The following is a 21,215-nucleotide window of genomic DNA, read 5'->3' as shown; positions in this document are numbered from 1 at the left end:
TATCATGTTAAATATATTGCCACAATCCAGTCATGACTTCTGGATAGCCTTCCTGTTAAGTTGTTTCTCTTTTGACCAGGCCATCCTCAGCAACGAGATCAACCAAATCATTTCCAATGGAGCAGTAATGAACTGAACCAGCTATGCCCAGAAAAAGAACTCTGGGAGATGACAAAAAACCATTACATTGAATTCCCAATCCCTATATTTATGCACACCTGCATTTTTGATTTCCTTCACAAGCTAATTGTACAATATTTCAGAGTCTGATTCTTTTTGTACAGCAAAATAACGTTTTGGTCATGTATACTTATTGTGTATCTAATTTATATTTTAATGTATTTAACATCTACTGGTCATCCTGCCATCTGGGGGAGGGGGTGGAGGGGTAAGAGGTGAAAAATTGGAACAAGAGGTTTGGCAATTGTTGATGCTGTAAAGTTACCCATGCATATATCCTGTAAATAAAAGGCTATTAAATTAAAAAAAAAAAAAAAGTTGTTTCTCTTTTGAAGAAATATTTTATAAGTGTATTTATAAATATTTTAGATGAGCTTTTATAGATTGATTCCCAGATGTCTTATGCATTTCTTCTCTTATTTAGTTATTTTGAATGAAACTTCCCTTTCTACAATTCCTTCTGGGCTTTGTTATTGATATATAGAAATGCTATTCATTTTGTGGGTTTATTTTATTATATCTGCTTCTTTACAATCAATTTCTTTGCTGATTCCATAGGATTTTCTAAGTAAACCTATTGATGTTTTTATATAATTACATTATTTCCCCCTTGTACTGGTTTTATAAAGCTGGAGTATTTTTCTTATACCTGGGAAAATATTTTTAGATTGGATTTGAACTATTTAGTATCATGCTTAATAAGACAAAACATCTCAGCTAGACAGGATCTTCCCTGTCAAGAACAATCATCTGAATTTAATTTGACCATGTTAATTATTTAGCATGTATTGATTATCTCATTATGTTAGATTATGCTAAAAAAAAAAAACCCTTAACATTTGAGAAAATTAAGGTGAACATAAAACTAGATTCTGATTGAATGGTTGACAAAGTCCTGTTATGTGATCTAAACTAGATATTAGCCTCTTCAGAAAATTATTTTCTTTGCTTTCTTTGTTTTTGAATATATATGTTTGAATATACATTTTATACATAATATATATTTTACATATAAATAAAATAGCCAAGGAAAAATATGGAGGAGGAGGAGGAGGAGGAGGAGGAGGAGGAGAAGGAGGAGAAGGAGAAGAAGAAGGGGGAGAAGAAGAAGGAGGAGAAGAAGAAGGAGGAGAAGAAGAAGGGGGAGAAGAAGAAGGAGGAGGAGGAGGAGAAGAAGAGGAGGAGGAGAAAAAAGAAGAGGAAGAGGAGGAAAAAGAAGAGGAGGAGGAGGAAAAGGAGGAGGAGGAGGAAAAGGAGGAGGAAGAAGAGGAGGAAGAAGAGGAGGAGGAGGAGGAGGAGGAGAAAGAGGAAACATTTATGAGAAAAGTTTTCCTGAAGTTTAATTGGGAAATCTCTGTTATACTTAGACATATTGTAGCATCGTGGACTTTGCTCAGCATTCCTCATTCCCTCCTTTGGAAAATGAGGGCTAAAACTGAACTTTCCTGTGAAGAAAAAAATAAGTCAATAGTCATTTATTTTGGTTAATCACACATGGAATATAGTCAAAGAATAAAAAGGAGAAAGGGGGAAGCTATTGCAACGGAAAGCTGCCGTGTATGAATGTTGATCTTTAAGCCAGAAGTTTAAAGAAGAAAGCATTCTGGGATGACAATATTAAGAATAGGAGAAGTTAAATGCAATCATGAAAGGTTAAGTAGTAGAGGGGATTTTCAGGGGCGAGTTGTAGAAAGGGGGCAGGTGGACAGTAACCACAATGGAGAAGCTTTGAACTCCAAAGCTCAGTTCAGCTCAACCCCCACTCTGCCCACTCTCACGACTCCCTCCGGCGGTCCTCCATATGCTTTATTGCTAAGTGACACTTAGCTCCGTTATCTCCTCTTCTGCTGCATCTGTTGGGTGCTTCTCATACTCAGCTCTGCTTTCATCTCTTTGCATCTAAACACATTGTTTCCTCTTGCTCTGGTGCCAGGGTGGAAGGGAGCCATCCCACACGGACGCACATTTGGACTGGCAGGGAATGAATGATTGGCAGCGGGCATCCCTGTCAGGACTTTGGCATGCGGCAGAGTCGAAGCCCTGTGCTAATGAATGCCATCTACACCTACCAGATGTGCCACCGGGTGACATGCCAGATTCTTTACATAATGCAATTCGGCTGGACACGGAACTGCTGGGCGGGATGAACAGCTAGGGCAGTTAAGATCCGGGAATAAGTGGGTGGGGCGCTAACTCTATTTTTAAGAAATCGCCACTTCCCTCTCCTTTCCGTTCCCCCCCTCCAAACCTTGTCTTCCCATTTTCTAATCACCTCCATTCACGCTGGATTAGGTCAGCTGCTGAACGCTTTTCCCATATGCCAAAAATGAAAGGAGGATTTTGGAGGCTTTTGATGCCTCTGCTCTTTCGGAAGGGTTTGTGCCAGTGTTTGTCCCTACCTTCCCACCCCCTGGCAACCGCTTTCTCTTTCCTTAAACTGCCCTGTTTGCCCCACCCCATTCCCCTTTTCCTCGCTCAATTGAGCTGAATTTTAAGTCAAAGTTTAGGAGAAAACGAATCAGTTACTGAACTAAATCTGAAATAAAAAAGAATAAGGAAACTTATCTCCCACCCTTTTCTTCTCCCCTGACCGTTTTCCCCTCTCTTACATTTAAGTCAAAAGTGAGCAAAGGTTCTAATAAAGTTTCCACATCCCATTCCTTTGGTCGAACTCCCTCTGGTTTGGACTTTCCTCTTCTGCCCTCCATCGGAAACAGAAGAATATTTACCTCCAGAGAAATAATGTTTTCCAGGTTCTTACTAAATAAAAGACTAATCTATGAGGGCCAAGACTATCAATTCTGCCGAGAGAGCAGAGCAAAATTTTCGGGCGTGGAAAGGCCTGGGGGAGGCTGCTTTGTTGTGGGGAGAAGAGCGGGGTACAGACATAAGAGGAAGAAAATGGGAACTCTTACACACTGACTCTGCGTGTGAACTAATCTGATCGGCCACCATCCACCATCCCCTTCACTCACCTGACGGAGGGGAAGGGAAGAAGAGTAATAGGTATATTGACCCCATTCTTTCTTCTCTGAATGATCCAGGTCATTTGTACTAAAGGCCAAAAGGTTAGGAGAACAGGCCTCTTCTTCCCTATCTAGTATCCCTCCTGGGCATCCTGCTTTAAGATTATACGCACACACTGGCACACAACCGGGTGCGCGCTCACACAGGCGCCCCCCCCCCCATCTCAAACACACACACACACACACACACACACACACTGACCCTTTCTAAGTAGCTCACCACATTGGGCAAATCCCTTCCGAAGCCCTTTGAAGCCCGCTCCTGCTTCTTTACTTCTCGTTTCTCCCGGTCTAGAACCCGAGCTAACTACAGGCCCTTTTTCTTTCTCCCCCACGCTTCAGCCAGTCCGTTCTGGAGGCTCCAGATGGCGGCTTCTCTAACTCGGCTGCGGGCCCCCAAGACGCCGCCCGGCAGCAGCCGCCAGTTGCTCCCTCCCAGCTGCTGCAGAAGAGGCAGAGGGGGCCAGGCTCCCGGGAGCAGAGAGAGGAGCAGGCGCTGGTGGAGGCTGCTGCTAGCTGGAGAAGGCAAACTGGAAGGGGAGGATGCAACGAACACCCCTAGGGTAAGAAGGAAGGCTGCCTGTAGGCTGGGGAAAGGGAGAAAAAGGGGACAGAGGAGAGGGGGAGTGTAACCTTTCTGGGTCGCTTCGACACGCAAGTCCCCGGGGTCAGCTGAAGTGTTTAGTCCAACTGGGGAGCTGTGGAGTAGAAACAAAGGTACCAGAAGGGGGCGCATTCCAAACTAGGCAATAGGGCTTTTTCCTCAGGACAACAGTACCAGGGCAGCACTACCTCCATCCCCACCCTCCACTTCACTACCAGTATCCATAAGGCATCTAGTATGGAATACGCATTCATTCCCTTATCTCTCTCCCTTACTTGTTCTATCATTTCCCCCCTTATTATGCCCCTTTCCCCTCTTTTTTATCTTTTCTTTCCTCCCAATTCTTCCTTCTTTTCCTCTCCTCTCCTCTTCTTACTTTCCTTTCTTCCTCTCTCTTTTCTTTCCTCATTTCATTCCTTCCTTCCTCCCCTTTTCCCGTCTTTCCTACCTTCTTTCCTATCTCCCTACTTTCCTCCCTTCTTTCATCCTTCCCTCCCTTTTTACTCCTTTTCCCTTAATTCTTTTCTCCTATTCATCCCTCCTTGCATTCTTGCTTTCTTTCCTCCCTTACTTCTTCTTTCTCTTCTTTCTTTCCTTCATTTCCTTCATTTCTATTCTTTCAGGATCCATTTCCCTGGATACTGTCTCTTCGTTCCCCCTCCATCCCTATTCAACCTTCTTTAAAAAACAAAACAAACGAGCCACACAAAAACTCATATTCTTCTCTTCTTCCCCACACCATCCCAGAGAGTTCCCAACGACTGTCTGTTGGAGGATGGTTGTGGCTGTCAATACCGGGTGTTTCACTCCTTTCTTCTCTCTCCTCTCCTCCTCCCACCCCCAGCAACAGGCACCTAGAAGTCCTACCTAGGGAAACCGCTGCTAATGGGATCCCCCAGAAAAACTACAAAACTTTTCATTTAAAACTGTCCGGAGGAGTGGCTTCATTTTTGTCCATCATTTGGCATTGTGCTTGTTATGTTGAATAAGTGATAAATCCCCCGTGCCTCACGTCCCATCCAGTGTATCTCGCTGGTCTTACAGAGGTGCACTTGAGGAGGTGAAATAAATCGGTGCCTTTCTCCCACTGTAAAATCAAAAGAGTATTCTTCATAATCTCTCTCTGTGTCTCTCTGTCTCTCTGTGTATGTTTCTTTCTGTCTCTGTCCCTCCTCCTCCCCCCACCCTCGCTTGCTCGCTCTCTTGCTGTCTCTCTGTCTCTCTCTCTTTCTGTGTCTCTCTGCCCCGTCTCTCTCTCTCTCTCTCTCTCTCTCTCTCACACACACACACACACACGCACACACACTCCACCGTCCCTACTGAAAGGCCCAAAGCTAGTTTCTCCTCTACTGTAAACAGGCATACAACAAAGACAAGCATCGAGATTGCAATAAGATCGCAGTCAATGAAGGCTGAATGTCCTGAAAATACCTTGGACTTCCCTGTACTATTTGATCCCTACTAGCATCAGCATAATGTCCAGATTTTAAACCAAACTCCTGTCTGGTCTGCCACGTGCTGCTCGCTGCAAGTTTCAAAGCAACCGAGGCTAGTTCAGCAAGGACCCACCCTAAATCCCCTAATCTACATGATTCACAATGGAGAGTGAATACCAAATGGGTCCCTGCGTCTGTCTGCCTCTTAATCCTTAACGAATTGTGAAGAGCAGCATTAGGCAATGCTCATATTAATCCCATGCGTGAGCAAATGCGATTTCTGACCTAGTACATTCATTTTCTGGCTATTTCCATAGGAGTTTGGACTCGTTAGAGAAATGTTCAAAGGCAGAAGGAAAACCGTGATAGGGAAGTTGTGGCACATTTGTGCAATTTGATGAGAAATCTTCTGTTATGGAATCAAATAACTCAGTCAGAGAGGGTGCAATTCTTGACCTCATGGAAGGGGTTGAGGGACTTTGGGAGGTGCCAGGAGCGGCGCAAGAGGCGAGGGAGAAAGGATGGAGAGACTCGTTTTCCTCCAACACATCAGACATCTAGAAGACTCTAAATTTTTCACAGTCATCATTTCAAAGGCTTCGGGGGAAATTGGCCTAATTTGGGGGCTGGCGGGCAGTGGAGCTTCTTGGTTGCCTTGGCAAGGCCTGAGATCGCCCACCCACTTTGAGGAGGAAGCCCAGGCTTCCAGCTTTCTGCCTGCCCTGGGTAATGCCCAATGATCAACAAGGGGCTGTTTATCGCACTTGAGATTTCATTATCGTGTCATTAACTTAATCATTTCTTCTTTTTATTCAAAACAGTCTTCCTGTCCCTCATAATCGTAATTTGCGCCATTGCTTTTTATTTTTATTAATTAGGGGATTGAAAAAGATAACCGAGGCTCAGGACAATAAATTAGCTCTCTGAACAAACGAAGAGCCAGACTTATTTAAGGAATGTTTGCATGATTTGAGGACACTACGTACGGAGAGGGAGGCAAAAAGACGCATTGATAAAGTATGTGCCCAGCATCGGCACAGCGGCCAGCACATCAATCTGATGTTAGGATCGCCCTGGAGTCACTAACAGGCAAGAGTCATTCTCTGGTTATCAAATATTGTTTTCTGTAGTCTTATTTTGTCGTGCTGTCCCCACCCCCACCCCCATCCCAGAAAGGAACAATAACAACAACAACAACAAACACACACACACACACACACACACACACACACAAAATCCCTCAAAACCCTTCGATCCCCGGTCTCTGAAGGTTAGGTTTTCAAGCCAATAATTGGGCAGGATTCACATCAGTACCCCTATTACTGTTTGAGCCTCTGTCTCCCTCCCAAAAGGAAAAGGCGCAACCCCCTTCAGTGGTCCGCCACACTGGCAATGGGGGAAAGAAAGATTCTGCAACTGCTTGACTCCTTGAAATCGATCAAGCCTCCAGACTGTGAATACAGAACACTTTGCCCCTCTCCATAGTTTTGCCTCAACCTCTTTATCTTTCAATTGAAAACCAATTAAAGGTTTCTATAAATCTGCTAGCACCCCTTTTATCTGGAGACCTCTGATGCATGCTATATTGCCCTTCAGACGCCTCTTCCTTTTTTTGTTTTACAATTGTTGTATCAATATAATGCTTCCTTTCTTTCCCTGTCTCTATAGATACAGATACACAAGGCAAACTAAAGGGTCCGAGCGCTATTCAGAGCTTCTCATTTGTCCTGCAGCCCTAACAGTAGCGCCCTTTCTCTTCTGGCTGCTTTTCCCTGCTTAGGGAGCAGCAGTCATGGCAGAAGCAGATGGCTACTGATTGGGCGAGCTTTGTGGCCTTAATGCTGAATACTTTATGGAAAAGGGCTTTATCATGCTTCGTTGGGCAGAGGAACAACGGGAAGAGATTTATGGCGAGTAAAAATAAATCTTTTTGAAAGTTGCAACTCCTTCCCACTCGTTGTCAACTTTGCCCAGTACTGTAACTCTGGGGAAAGGATTTCTGTTTATCCAGTAATATGAAATAGGAGAGTTGAAAAAATATGGAATGCAAGAAGCAAAATAAAATACTCCTCCAAATCTAACTTTGGAAATAGGGATTTATAGTCATGAATCAAGGATGGTTTTTTTTTTTTTTTTTTGGGGGGGGAAGTGGAGTGACAAGCTGGACTTCCTATTTGCAAAGAAGTATTAACAAATTACATCCAAAGATGTTAGCATCCTGATGAAAATAATACAATATAACTCTATTGGCATTGTACTTTCTAGAAATGAAAACAAATGCCATTTACAGCCCAATGAGGGGGAAGTGAAATGGAAAATACATTTAAGCTATCCATTTTCGAATTGGTGTATGCAGAGTAACCAGAAATATCAGTGTGGGGCTTAGTATTATTCTTCATCTATAGTGTGAGCCACCAATAGAAATTTCCTTAACTTTACTCCTTCCTTAATGGTCCTTTCCCTTCAATAGTGCTCTTCTCCTCCCTCCAAAAAAAAAAAAATCTCTTACCTTTACTTCTAAGTCTTTAGTTCTATGGTAACTGCCACAAATTGCACCTCTATCATCAATAGACTTCCCCAGCATTTCTTGACTCACTAGAGTACCTGCTGTGTTTCTAAAGACTTGCCAGTGGTTGAGACATTTTAGCAGCTGTGTACCTACACCTACACACACTCATGCACATATCCACATAGAAACACATGCACATTAAGAGATACACAACTATACATACATACATGCATATTTATATGTATGTGTATCAATTTATAGACACAAAAGAACACATGTGTAGGTTCACAACCTCTTTTTTCCACTCCACTCCTAACTTCCTCCTCAAAAAAGAAACTAAACTAATTCATCTATGGGTTTTCTGTATTTTTTCTCATCCTTCCTCTCCCACTCACCACTTCTTCTTAAACCTCAAAATTACATACTTAACTCCTTGCCCTCATCTCTATGGCTCTCTAATTCCAGTCCATTTGACCCTTCTTCCAGAATAGGTTGAGATGACAGATTGGAGACACAAGTGTGGTTTCCAAAAATCACACATAAATCTCTCCTCATTCCTCCCTCCCCTACCATTCCCTACTCTTTACCCTGGTTTGAAAGTGTCCCTTTGTCCCATGCTTCTCTCAGGAGAAGAGCAAAAGCAAAGAATGTGAGGGATGAGCTAGAAAGAAAAAGGAAAATGGAATCCTCTTATTTTATCTCTGTTCTATGGAATTTCCCAAAGAGAAAGAGAGAGAGAGAACAGGTTCTTTTCTTTACTATACTGTAGAGAAGGAGAATGACAATATTTGGGTTAGATCTAACTTCTGGAACAAAATTAGTTTTCGTTTCTCTCCAAAACTAGTCTTTTTTCTTCTTATTGTTGTTATCATTTACTACAAGCAATATTGACCATGACTAAGTATAGTCCATAATATCTTGGAAATTTGGAGAAACTAGACAAAAATGAAAAATGTCCTTAAAGTACTTCAAAAAGATAGATTAAGCAATGGCACAGAAAAATTCCTTCAGCTAATTATCCTCCACTTGACTTCTCCAGGGTGTCAGACTGTTTAGCGAATAAATGGAGAAGGGAGGTTCAGTTAAGAAATCAGAACAAGAAAAGTCAAACCCACTTCTTTATCCTTCAGTTTTCAGCTTATATCTTCTCTTGTTAATTAGTTGTCCAATTTCTCTCTTCATTGAAAATTTCCAATCCCATTACTGCTTAAAATCCACCTGTTTTGTCTATACAAACTGTCTATAAAACAGGAACCACCAGAGGAAAAAAAAAAACAGGAACCACTATTTTTTTCATTATCTTTATACTCAACCAGTCCAGTATTTCCATCAAAAATAGATTTTGAACTTTTTAAAAAAGGGATTATGAGTTTATTTCATGTCATTCTTATCCTCCTACCACAAAGTCCAGCTATTGGTTAATTTCTGACTTTCCTGAAATTTCTGCCTGGGAAAGTTTTGTTTATCCAGGAAGTGGCTCAGTTCTTTTGTTTTATGTTGTTTTTCATTTTGAAGATGATTCCTTAGGGAAAGGTGCAACCCAAGATCTTGTTTCCATTAGCATCACCTTCCAATTAACCAAATTTTACCCGCTTAATTACACAGATTCCTTATGAAATCTATTTTGGTGCATACCAAGGAAGATACTTTATAGATTGTAAAACTACCTCAGACTGCTGATGGGGGCTGAAAAACATTTGTTCTAATCCCATCCTTTCCCCAAAGAGAAAGGTTTGATAGTCTTCCACCAGGTCAACACTTGAAATCATGTGCTGGTCCAATTAAGATTTGAACATCAAAGTCCTCCTGTGTCCCCCAAAGAGAAAATATCACCTAGGACCTTTAAACTTGTGTTGGCTCTTATCAAAAAAGTAAAAGATAAAATAAAATTCGCTGGCCTCAGGAAAATAAATAATTCTTCAAAGCTCTCTCCCATAGCTCCTCTCTTCTCATTCTGCCTCAGATTTGTCTGGTAAATACATTTAGATTCAGGGAATCTAAATTCTGGGTTAGCTGAAATCCCACAGCTGAGCCATAGTAGAGGATTAAAAGAAATTGGTTCTTTTCAGAAAGGGGGTATGACAAGGATGGCAGAATTAAAGACCATTGTTTTTTCTATTGGGGGGGGGGGAGAGGGTGAGACAAGCAAAGTTTATTGGCATTGGGGTTCTGTATTATTAACTGACACATAAAGATATCTTTACCTTAGCCCTGGGCATTTTTACTGACCTTAACTAGGGCACCATGAGGATTGGAGATGAGGGAGAGGGGGATAATTATGAGAAAATAATTAGTAGAAGTCAGAATGCAGCACTCCCAGGTCCCAGGCTACAGCTAGAATCAGCTGTTTCAGTTACTTTTCTCAAGAGTGAAGGTGCTAATTTTCTGGGCAAAAGTCTCTGCCATAAGCAAAAGAAAGCCAGGAAGGGTATCAGTATATACATTGACTGGCCCAGAATTCATATAAATCTTGTTCCAGGACACAGAGTCATCTGGCCTCACACCTAATTTTGAGTCGCCAAACTCTTGGGCCACGTTCATATGACAGTATAATCAATCCCATTTTTCATGAGTTTGGCACTGGCAATGTGATGTTTTTCAGGCCTCCTTTGACAATGATCATGCTTGTGTGTTTGGCAAGGATGTCCTGAGTCTTAATGAGCTGTAAGTTCTCCATGATGTCTAGCATCAGCCAAAGGGTCTTATATGAATGGAAAACCATATCTCCAAGAAAGCCTTCTGTTAGAGATGGATTTAGCCCTGGGAAGTTGTTCCTCTGTGTTCATTAATATAAATACACTCAGGATTATTGATTTCCTTTTCCAATTTTGGAATCAGCTTCAAAGTTGTCCATCTCATTCCATTTGTATTTTGCTCCAGAAGAACTGCTCCAGAAATGATATCAGTCAGCCCTCAAACTTGTAGCAACTGTCATTAGGAACAAGCAGGTTTGCAGTCCTAATAATAATATTTACCTCAGGTATTACCCCTTCAATATAAATTCACCCTGATATTAGAGTGCCACAGATCGGGCAGGAGAGTGGTCTTCTATATGATAGCCTTCAATTTGCAGTAGTTGCTGCCTTGATGTGCTGAGTCAGATAGCAAATGATCTCTCTTTAACACTAGAGTTAATTAGTTTCAAAATAGAGCTCAAAAAGATGGTGCAGCTATTTGGTTGCTCTTGTGGCTCTCATTCAGGTGGATGTGGTTCTTCTTCTCAATCTTAGAACAGTCAGACACAAAATGTCAGACACAAAAATGTCCTGACAATCTTGTTTGTCCTTCATTCTCAAAGAGGACCATGACATCAGGGAGGTAATACCATGACATGCAAGTGAATTGGATTTAAGTGAGGGAGAGTTGTGTAGGGTCACTTGCCTTATTCTCCCCCCTCCCATCGAGTCATCTGGATCCAGTGACCAGATATAGATCAGGATGACTGTAGATGGCCCAGGATGAAATAAGAGACTTTGGGCTTTTTGAGATAAGGTCTAGAACAGGTTTGACTAAGGCCACACACATTTACTGATTATGGCTGGATGGAAATTGAGGCAAAGAATGTCTTCTTTCACTTAGTCAAAAAAAATCATCATCTAGGTGTATTTAAAGTTGTAGCCCTAGACCTGGATAACCCTAGGGCAGTGCTGAGTGATGAGTGATTTAGGAAAGCAGCCAGAGCTTCCCAGATAGCCAAATATTTGGGTATGTTTTTTTTGTGATGGTGTTTTCCTACTCAACTTGGAAGGTTACTAGAGTAGAATAGTTTTCAATATGCAAGCCCCAGTGACTATTCCAACAGTCACTTAGGCTGTTACTTAGAAGTGAGTAGATGTTAACACTCAAAGGATTAAAACTTGAAGTTTATGAGTCAGAATCTATAAAGTTCCTTTGTGTTTTACAATTTTAGCTCTATATGTGTGTGGGCGTATTTGTGTGTGAGAGACAAACACACACAGAGAGAGACAGAGAGACAGAGATAGAGACAGAGAGAAAGAGATTATACTTTTGTAGAAGATGTATATAATTTTTGTCCCTTCCCTTGCAAGCTTAGTCTTAAATATGTGGCATATGACTAACTGATTATCTCCAAGTTCCATAGGGGTCCATACAAATGACTACACCAAGTGGCTTTCAGGAGTAGGACATAGGGATTGGACCTGGGATTTAATTAGTATTGGTGACTCCCAGAAAAGAAAATTCACACTAATTCAGGGGTTTTCCTAAAGAAGTGAGAGGTTAAATGAATAGCTCTGTCATATGGCCAATATATAGATATATACACATCTATCTATATTTATATTTTTAAAGGGAAGAACTCAGCTTATTTTGACTCAACTCTCCAACCACTGCACCATATTCAATAGAATCTAGATGTCCCTCTCTTTGAATAATAATCCTTGAATAACAATAATAATAAATTCCTACCAGGTAAAAAAATCATTGTGCTTTGTGCTGGGCACACTGAAATTCCATATAAAGTTGGGAGAATGGAGAGAGGTGAAATATAGTAGATACCTGACTCAGTCTTTTAAGAAAACGGGAGGAACTGTTTTTTTTTTTCTTATCAATGAATTTTCCTAATTTTTGACAGTTTTTTGGAAGCTTTCAGCCCATAAATATTTCCTCTAAAAGAAGAGACTGAGAGAAACAGTGACTGAGTGCTCATCCTCTAAGAGTCCTAAGCCTATAGGTATTTTGATTCATTTCTTTCACAGCAAGCCCTTATTTCACTCCACTCTGTTTTGTTAGGTGTACTAAGCAGCTTTGTAGAATGCCACTTATCCTATGTTAGTAACACCTCCAGAAAATTTACTTTAGAGTGTGCATTATGTAGTAGGAAGCACCTTATCCCACCAAAGGAAAACTGGAGTCTAAGAATACAAAGAGAAACCCGTTTTTAGGAATATCTTTCAGTAAGAGAAGTCCTACCTTGATAAATCTTTTTCCCTGCTTATAATATCCAAACCCTTCCCTAACAATTCACAGGACAAACTTATATGTCACAAACTCTTCTTAGAGAGACATATTTATAGTCACATAAATTGTCATAGTCACAAGAAGGCAAAATGATAGTCATGAGAGTCCCTCAGTACCAAAAGATGGCTATATCTGGACATTCCATCAATAGATCTACCCACTCTTGGGCTGCTTTCTAGGACAATGGAAACCTCTAAATAAATAGGTAAAATGTGTTTCTGAGGCTTTTCTTATCCATACAATCTAATGGATTGTTTTAACTTCAGAATGAGTTTTCAAGAACTTTCTCTCTCTCTCTCTCTCTCTCTCTCTCTCTCTCTCTCTCTCTCTCTATATATATATATATATATATATATCTTTGTATGTGTGTGTGTGTGTGTGTGTGTATTCTTGGATATTTTATGGTTTACTACAGAGAACTTCCCCTTTCCTTATTCACAGCATCAAAGAATTTGTCATAAAGAACCTTAGTGGACATTTGTATGTCCATTTTTTATTGTGAGTAAGCTGTCAGTGATTTTAAACTAAGTCCTATATCTTTTGTCAAAGCTCACCTTTCCTCCTGGTTTGTCATTGTATTTCATGTTTAAATAACTCGCATTTGCCATCCACTTTCCCCTAAGAATATGAAGAAATCAAATCTCAGAAAGAACAAATAATTTGACCATGGTCATGTACCTAGCAAATACCAGGAGTGAGATCTTATCCCCCAATCCTTCCAGATTTCAGAGTTAGTGTAATTGCTCTACCCTATACAGTCATTCACCTCTGTTGACACATTTAATTACCTCCTACTGACATTCCCAGCTCACATCTATATCTCCTTTTCATTTCTTGATAGCCTGATGTTGGAGTTGTTTAGCAGGTTATTTTTTTTTAATCATCCTTCCTTTTTGAAAAGCATAAACAAACAAACAACAGCAACAACAACAAAGCCCTGGACTGTGCAGTCCATGAAATTCATGCAACTGTTAATCATGAAGGGAGCTTTGCAAACACTCAATCGGTTTAATGTGAAAATATGAGCCCTTTTAAAGCCATAGGTAATTCTGTTTAGGATTAAATGTAAATCTCCTTCCAAGTGTCTCAGGTAGAGAAGGAATTGGTCTCTATTTTGGTTACTAATTGCTGTCCTCAACACTTTCCTCCCTCTCCTCAATCCCCGCACCTTTTATTTTTCACAATTACTATCATCATTCTTCAAATATCTTTCTCTTGGGGGTGGAGGGTATTCAAGCAGGGATCCCAGAGACTTCCTCCAAGAACAGAAGTGACACACCTATGTGCCCTCTACTTAGATCCCTTCTCCTAAAAGAGAAAAGCTTTCTTAAAACTCTTCAGCAGCAGTGTTTAACATGTATAATTCCAAGATTCATAGCCCTTCTGAATTGAGTATAGGAAATAATCACAAATGTTAACTGGTTTCTCAGTGTATATGTATCAAGAAAGCCCTTGACTTGGATTATGTATGCTCCTTGAAGTAAACAATCTAGAGTCAATGATTGCCTCCTTGCGTTGCCTCATCCTTAAGAATGAGACAGAAGACACTCAACTTGATTCCTAGGAAGATTGTTTTTCCAGAGAGTCAATATGGAAAAATTTGCCATGCTAGGTGTGATCAGCCCTCTCTTTTCATTCTCCATGCTACATTCCTCTGTTACATGCAGAACTGTGAGGTTTATCAGAGCAAGAAAGAATAAGAGATTCACTTCTGCTGAGTGACCTCCTACATTTTATTCTTACTATTGAAAAAAAAATGATGATGAAGGCTGGAAAACACTCTATCCAGAAGAATTTTCCAATCTGATATTTATTTTACTACTATGTTTTAAATGAAGGAGAGAGAGGTCTTGTCTGCTGCCTGAAAAAAGAGCTCTACACTGGTGATCTGAAAGGGATCAACCCGCTGTTCAGCAGAGGCCTGGGAGCAGTGGAAAATGAGAGAACAAATAGTAACACTAGCCTCCAAATTCTGCATCCATTCATTCCTTCAGTAGGCATTTATCAATAGGCTACTATTTGCAAGGAACTATACTAGGTGCTAGGAATGGAAATATGAAAAATGAAAAAAATTCTTTAAGAAACATGTAAATTGATATGTCTAATTGAAAGCAAAGAAGTAAACAATCATTGATTAAACTCCTACTATATGCCAGGTACACAATCTCATTTGATCCTCATAATAACTCTGAAAGGTAGCTGCTGTAGTTCTCATTTTATAGTTGAGGAGAATGAGGCAGACGTGGTTAATTGACTTGCTCAGAGTCACATAGCTATTAAGTGTGCAAGCTCAAATATAAGCTCAAATCTTCCTTACTCCAGGCTCAGCATTCTATCTTCTGTGTGACTGATGCCCCAATACCAAAGCAGTAGAAAGAATAGAGAAAAAATTTATAAAAGTGGCACTTAAGATAGTTGTTGAAGGAAGCTTAAGATTCCAAATGAGGAAGGTGAGAAAGGAATATATTCCAAGATATAAAGGTATCCTGAGCAAAAGTAAAAAGACAAGAAATGAAATTTAATGGAAAAGGAACCGGCAAATAGACCCATCTAAAAATACAATGATAAAGGGTATAAGGCGTAATGTGCATTAAGTCTGGAAACATAGTTTAAAGGCAGATTAAGACAGATGCTTATAGACATAGTGAATAGGGTGGAGAATGGAAACTCTTTGCTTCAGGAATACAACTTTTTTTCTCTCTGACAGTGGTGTGGAGAATGGAGGGAAGAGATTGGAGTAAGAAGACAAGACTAATTAGGAAATCTATTGAAATAATACATTTAAGAGGTGATAAAGGCCTAGGTTAAGGTGACAGGGGGACTAGAAAGAATTGGGTTGCAGGAATGAATTGGAGGAATGCTATGAAAATAGAATTGGTGAGTATTCCAGGATATAAACCTGTGTGACTAAAAGAATTGGGAAGTTAGAAAAGATGTAGGTTTGAAATAAAGATGTTAGTTTCTATTTTGGATCCATTGAGTTTGAGGTATCCAATAGGCAGTACATAGGATCAGAGATTTAAAAAGTCGTGAACTCCAACTCTTTCATTTTACAGATGAGAAAACTTTAGGCCAGAATTTTTAAGTAATCTGACCAAGGTCACAGAAGATAGTAAATGGCATTATTAATGTCAGAGGTAGGATGTGAGTCAAAATCTCCAAATGCAGGAATCCAGAATATTTTTCATTCTCTCTCTCTAAATCTGAATTTATAAAGTGCATGAGAAAGAGGCTATGCATGTGTTTTAACACTGCTTTTGAGAAAATAATGTTGTAATTTACAGATTTTAATTGGGATATTTCTTCTTGAGAGCCTGGGATTAACAAAATCCATGAAAGGTGAATTTCCAGGCAGCAGCAGCTACAACAAGGGACTTCTTCACTTGGCATCAATCTTCTTGATTTCTCATGGGAAAAATATTGGAATTTTAACTCCTTACTTATTAAAATTTACATTTTAAGTTTTAGAACTGGAGGGAAATAGTCATATAGTCAAATACGCTCATTTTCTTCATGAAGAAACCAAGGCCCACAAAAGTAAAAAATAACAGACCTCAGTTTATACATATTACACAAGAAAGAAGCAGCAGTCATGATTTAAACCTAGGTTTTCTGCTTCCATAGCCATTACTCTTTCCATTTCATCTATCTTCTTTTTTAGATTTCATAAAATCTTACCCAAAAGTGTTATGCAACCCCCTAAAAAAAGACAAAGATGAACTTCAGTCTGAAACAGTAAAATGTGCTCATATTTTAGTCCCACTTCATTTCTTAAGCCTCACTGAATAAGATCTGATACATGCCACAGGTTTTGAATTAAGACCTCAACCTCTGATTCACTTCATCAAAGGAGTCCAATGGCTTAGTCAGATTGGTCATCCCTTATAGAATGATAGGAGATGTTTCTGGAGTAAATTTTCCTTCCTAAGTATTCCTACACAATCCACACAATCCTCTCATCTTTTTCTCCATCCATATCAAAGAGTCTGAACAAGTTTATTCCTGAAAATGTGCCTCATCCCACTAATTCCAATGAAGGCAAACAACTTGTCATTTACTGTCAGAGTTAAAGCACAATCAGAATTCTCTGTTTCTTTCCTCTTACAAGTGCTCCTTTCTCACATCCGCCTCAATTAGGAAAGGAAAAGGCATAAAGTAAGCTCCATTTTCCTTCTACATTCCTTTCTCATTCCTTCCAAGTTGTTTCTGGAAAAGAAATCCAAATCCTTTGGAAACCAACCCCTTATTTGTAAGGCGAATAAGGTGAGCCAAGAGGGAAGGACGTTTGGGAGGGGAGCACAATTTCCTTTTGCAGCCTAAGCATCCTGTGGGGTTTCTTATGAAGATCATCGTACAAGAGTTCATCTTTCTCTAAACAAGACTAAAATTTCTCTTCCCCACTATTTATCTCAGCTGAGCATACAGATTCTTACTCAAATAGTTCTAAAACAGTTTTCCTTACTTTACCTTTCCCTTCTACCACACCTTCTCCCTGCCCTCCCCCCCCCCACTTCTTTTCCCCTCTTCTCCTACTGCTTTCTCCCACTTCAATAGATTTTTTTTCATCAACTTATCTTTTCTACTCATCCTTTCCAAAAGAAGGCAGTAGAAGTAGAATATCCACTTATCTTTTCAATAGCTGGGGAAAGCTTTACAGAAATGCTCACGGGGAATATCCTTCATCCTTCTTCATTGTTATCCCTTTAACGTTTTAATTGGAAATAAAATATCAGGGAAAAGAACCCCAAATATATGCATAAACCTATTGTTCCGTGAGAATTAGATGAAACTATTGACTGAGGTATGCTTTATAGTCGCTTTTGAAGCTGAATAAATGCACATAAATGTCTTAACAGTGCTTTTAGTATCAGTGAATTTCTATAATTAATAATGTCAGAGCAATTTCAAGTTGGTTTATGTACCGTGCTGTCCCTTAAATTTTGAGAGAAATAAAAATAATTTGTAGATTTTCGTCCCCCCATCCCATTAATGATATTCATTTAGACAATTTATACCACAAAGCAAGAACTGAGCCATTTGAAATACTGAAAATCTTTCAGGCAGAAATTACTGTTTAAATTTTACATACTCCCATATTTTAATGTTATGTCAATCTCCTTAATTCAGGTGACAAGTTTGGTGGAATTGGATAAAATGAGTGTTGAAAGTCTACTTAACTCTATTCAAACTGCTACAATGAAGCAGGGGGGAATATTTGGTTTGTAAAGGACAGAATACATTTTTATTTTCCTCCAAGATATTCAAAGTTATAGCCTCCCCAAGGTTTTTTGGTTTGGAAGAAGAAAAAGAAAGTAAATAGCTGACATGTATTTCCCCATTGAATTAGCAAAAATAAATTAAAAAGACAAAAAACCACAACCTTTCTGCACTTTGTTCAAGTTAAAGAACATGTACAGATGGGGCATATTTGAAACATGTAACTGACTGACTTGTTAAAGAAAAGACAAGGAAGTCTCATTACTAAAAGTTTACATTAATTATCTTCTTCCTTAAGAAGCTTCACTCTGCACTTAATAGTATTCATTGGAGGCATTTTCAAAAATTTGTAAAGGGAATCATTAGGAAATATGACATCTTGATTTGTATTCCCTCTCCTCCTCTTCCTCTCCCCCCCCCCCCAAAGTCTAACTGTCAACTCATGGTAACTAGGATGCAGTTCTTAATCTTTTTGACACTAAAATAAAAATCAGTGAAATTTGGAACAAACAGTAAATCTTCCTTTAACCCACCTGCAATTTCCTGTAAGAGCTTCTGTTGATGTCTGTGAGACTTCTTTCCCAATTTTCTCTTTTTTCTCAACTTTCTTCTCTTCCTCACTATTTTATTAATTACCTGTTTGTCTTAATATTTCTGCTCAGCCCTAAAAATTTTCCTGGATTTTCTGCTAAAATCCTTTAAAATATTACTTTATTTTTTTCTTACTTCTCTTTCTATTAACCTCTCACTCCACCTTGGTTTGGATAAGAGAGTGCTTTTAATGATTTGTCCCCCTTCTGTTTGCTCTTCTGGTTTCTTGATATTAAATGAATGTTAATAGTGCAAATGTAAGGAGAAAACACATCTTTCAAATAAATGCAAATTAAAATTGTATTATTGTTACTTGTATTAATTTTTTATTCTCTACCTCTCTGGGATTTGACAGGAAAACTTTTTGAAAACCTTCCATTACAATATAGATAAAGGAGATTTGGTCAACACAATCATTTCTCCCTGGGATGTGTCCTGATAAGTTCAATGAGAAAGTATGGGGGTGGGGTATGTGAATTGCTAAGTGATTTTAATTTCTCTTTAGCAAAGGCAACTGAAAAGAATGGACACACGATGTGTGTCCATGTGGTGGGATTGAAGACAGGAATGATGAGTAAAGAAGAATGTGAATTTTTCAAGGACTTTAAGAAAGCTTTCTTTAGAGGGGAGGAAATTTAAAACTTTAGGGAAAGTGTCCTCTGTGCTGCTCTCTCTGGTTTTTGCCACTTTCAGTTTTGTGACTTAAATGAAACAGAATGACTTCAGAATCCTTCCTTCTAGTAGAGAAGCTTCCCAGCTCAGTTCCCCTGCAGCACAAGGATGCCGTCTGATCAGAATCACTCCTGACCTTGGTGAACAGATGACTGAGGAGGAAAAAAGACATGGAAAACAAGGAAAAGGGGGCAAAAGAAAGTGAAAGTAGCTAATGATCTCTTTTCTATTATATTCTATCAGTTCCTTCATTTCTTTTGAACAAAAATACTTATTTTTTTTCACTCAGGAGGAGATGATTTTAATGCCATTCTGACCCAGAAAACTGGTCATGTGTTCAGCTTCAGAAAGAGTCCTAGCTATGCTTGAGATGAGGAACTGAAGTAGCACCCAATACAAATCTTCCTCTTAAACACTATTCAGTTTTCCATCCCTGTCTTTATTTGAAACTCCATCTTTTTATCTATGTATATCTGTATCTGTCTATCTAACTACCTATTTTCCTATCTATTTACAATTTGATGTATCTATACAATGCATACATTTTATTGACTTCAATAATAATGGGATGCATCTATCCTTAATTCCGCCCACTCCACCCCCAACAATTATAGGGCAATTCAGAACTTAGTCTGACTAAATAAGTACGTATTTTGTCCTTAACTTCTCAGCCTAATTCAAATGATTTAGAAATCTGCTAGTACCTGGTTAATTTGAACCTAAGATTTCTGCTAGGTTAGAATTTTATAATGGATTTTTTTTTGGATAAGGTTATAAATTTGATAAAATGAAGTTATAGTATTTGGTCCTCTGAAGTTATATGGATAAATGCTGTATGTCTTCTTGATTTTTGGCCATGAGCACATTAGTAAAGGAAAAACCAACATTGTAACAACCAAGTAGCCTATTTTCCTTTAGTAGAAGACTGGAAAACAGAAAGCTTTCAGACCCTCTCCATAAAGGTAAAAATGTACTGAAAGACTGATTCTAGCAGTTCACTTTAAGGCTCTTCTAGCATCCATATTAGCACCCCCAAGCTTTAGAACATAATGTTGAAGGGAATATCTATAGGAGGATCTAGAAATGCTCTTGAGATTTCCAAGGTAACTCCTTTTCAAGAATTCAAGGGCCTGAAGAAGTAAAGCAGCTTGTAAGCCTTTGAATGAAACTTCTTCCACTCCCTACATACTTTCAAAGCACAAACTCCATACTCTCTTTCAGGAATCCCCAGTTTCACATCTCTGGGGGATCTCTGGGTGAATGTTAGGCACTGGGGATGGTGGTGAGGTATGGCTGGTGCTAGTAAGCTGAACATTTCTTCAATCACTTTGAGATCTCTTATTCTATGCACCCAGAGAAGAGGAACAGTGTTCCTATAGGTCCCGTTATTTCCCACCACCCCATTCCTTCAAAGCTTCACAAATTGTTCATTCCACCCTCCGACTTCTCTGGAATAACCAACCCAGTTCCTTTTCTATTCTATCATCACCAAGTCTGGCACAGAGGTCCCATGGCCATGGAAAAGTTGACTTTGTGTTTTTTAAAAAGTTGATTTTCCCCTCTGAAAATTCGGGGCAGTGGGTGTCTGAAAAATCCTGAGGGAAGAAGCTAGCGTTCTTCCTATTCCCATCCCCAAACTCTACTTAGTCTCTAGTCAGTGATTTGGGAGCAATTTGGGACTAACCCAACTCACCCATTCCTTTTCCCTGTCCATCACCCGTCACCGACTGTTTAAGATCCTCCCTTAGTAGTAGTGCTCTCATCAGCTGTGCTTCCAGAACTCCCTAAGTGCTAAATGGAACACAATAACCTACTGAAACTTTCGATCCCCCTTCTTATGATCATCATTATTATTATTAATTTATGATAGTATTGGTGGAGAGGGTTATTTCTTATAAAATTAATTTATTTCTCTCTTCCTTTCCCTGTCCTGCTCTCCCCATCCTATCCCCAAATGAAGTATTCGGAGGAGATGAAATAAAATCTAAGCACCCGTAAGA

General features: G+C 39.4%; 1 pseudogene; it reads right to left on the bottom strand.

Annotated features, from left to right (window-relative positions):
• Nucleotides 1-10,082: 10,082 nt before the first annotated feature.
• On the bottom strand, nt 10,083-20,929 carry LOC100931343 (annotated as a pseudogene).
• Between the last annotated feature and the right edge of the window lie 286 nt (nt 20,930-21,215).

Source organism: Sarcophilus harrisii, chromosome 6 (assembly GCF_902635505.1).
Source record: "Sarcophilus harrisii chromosome 6, mSarHar1.11, whole genome shotgun sequence".
Classification (NCBI taxonomy): domain Eukaryota; kingdom Metazoa; phylum Chordata; class Mammalia; order Dasyuromorphia; family Dasyuridae; genus Sarcophilus; species Sarcophilus harrisii.
The sequence above is the reverse complement of the archived record's forward strand: the minus strand, read 5'-3'. Positions and strand labels throughout refer to the sequence as shown.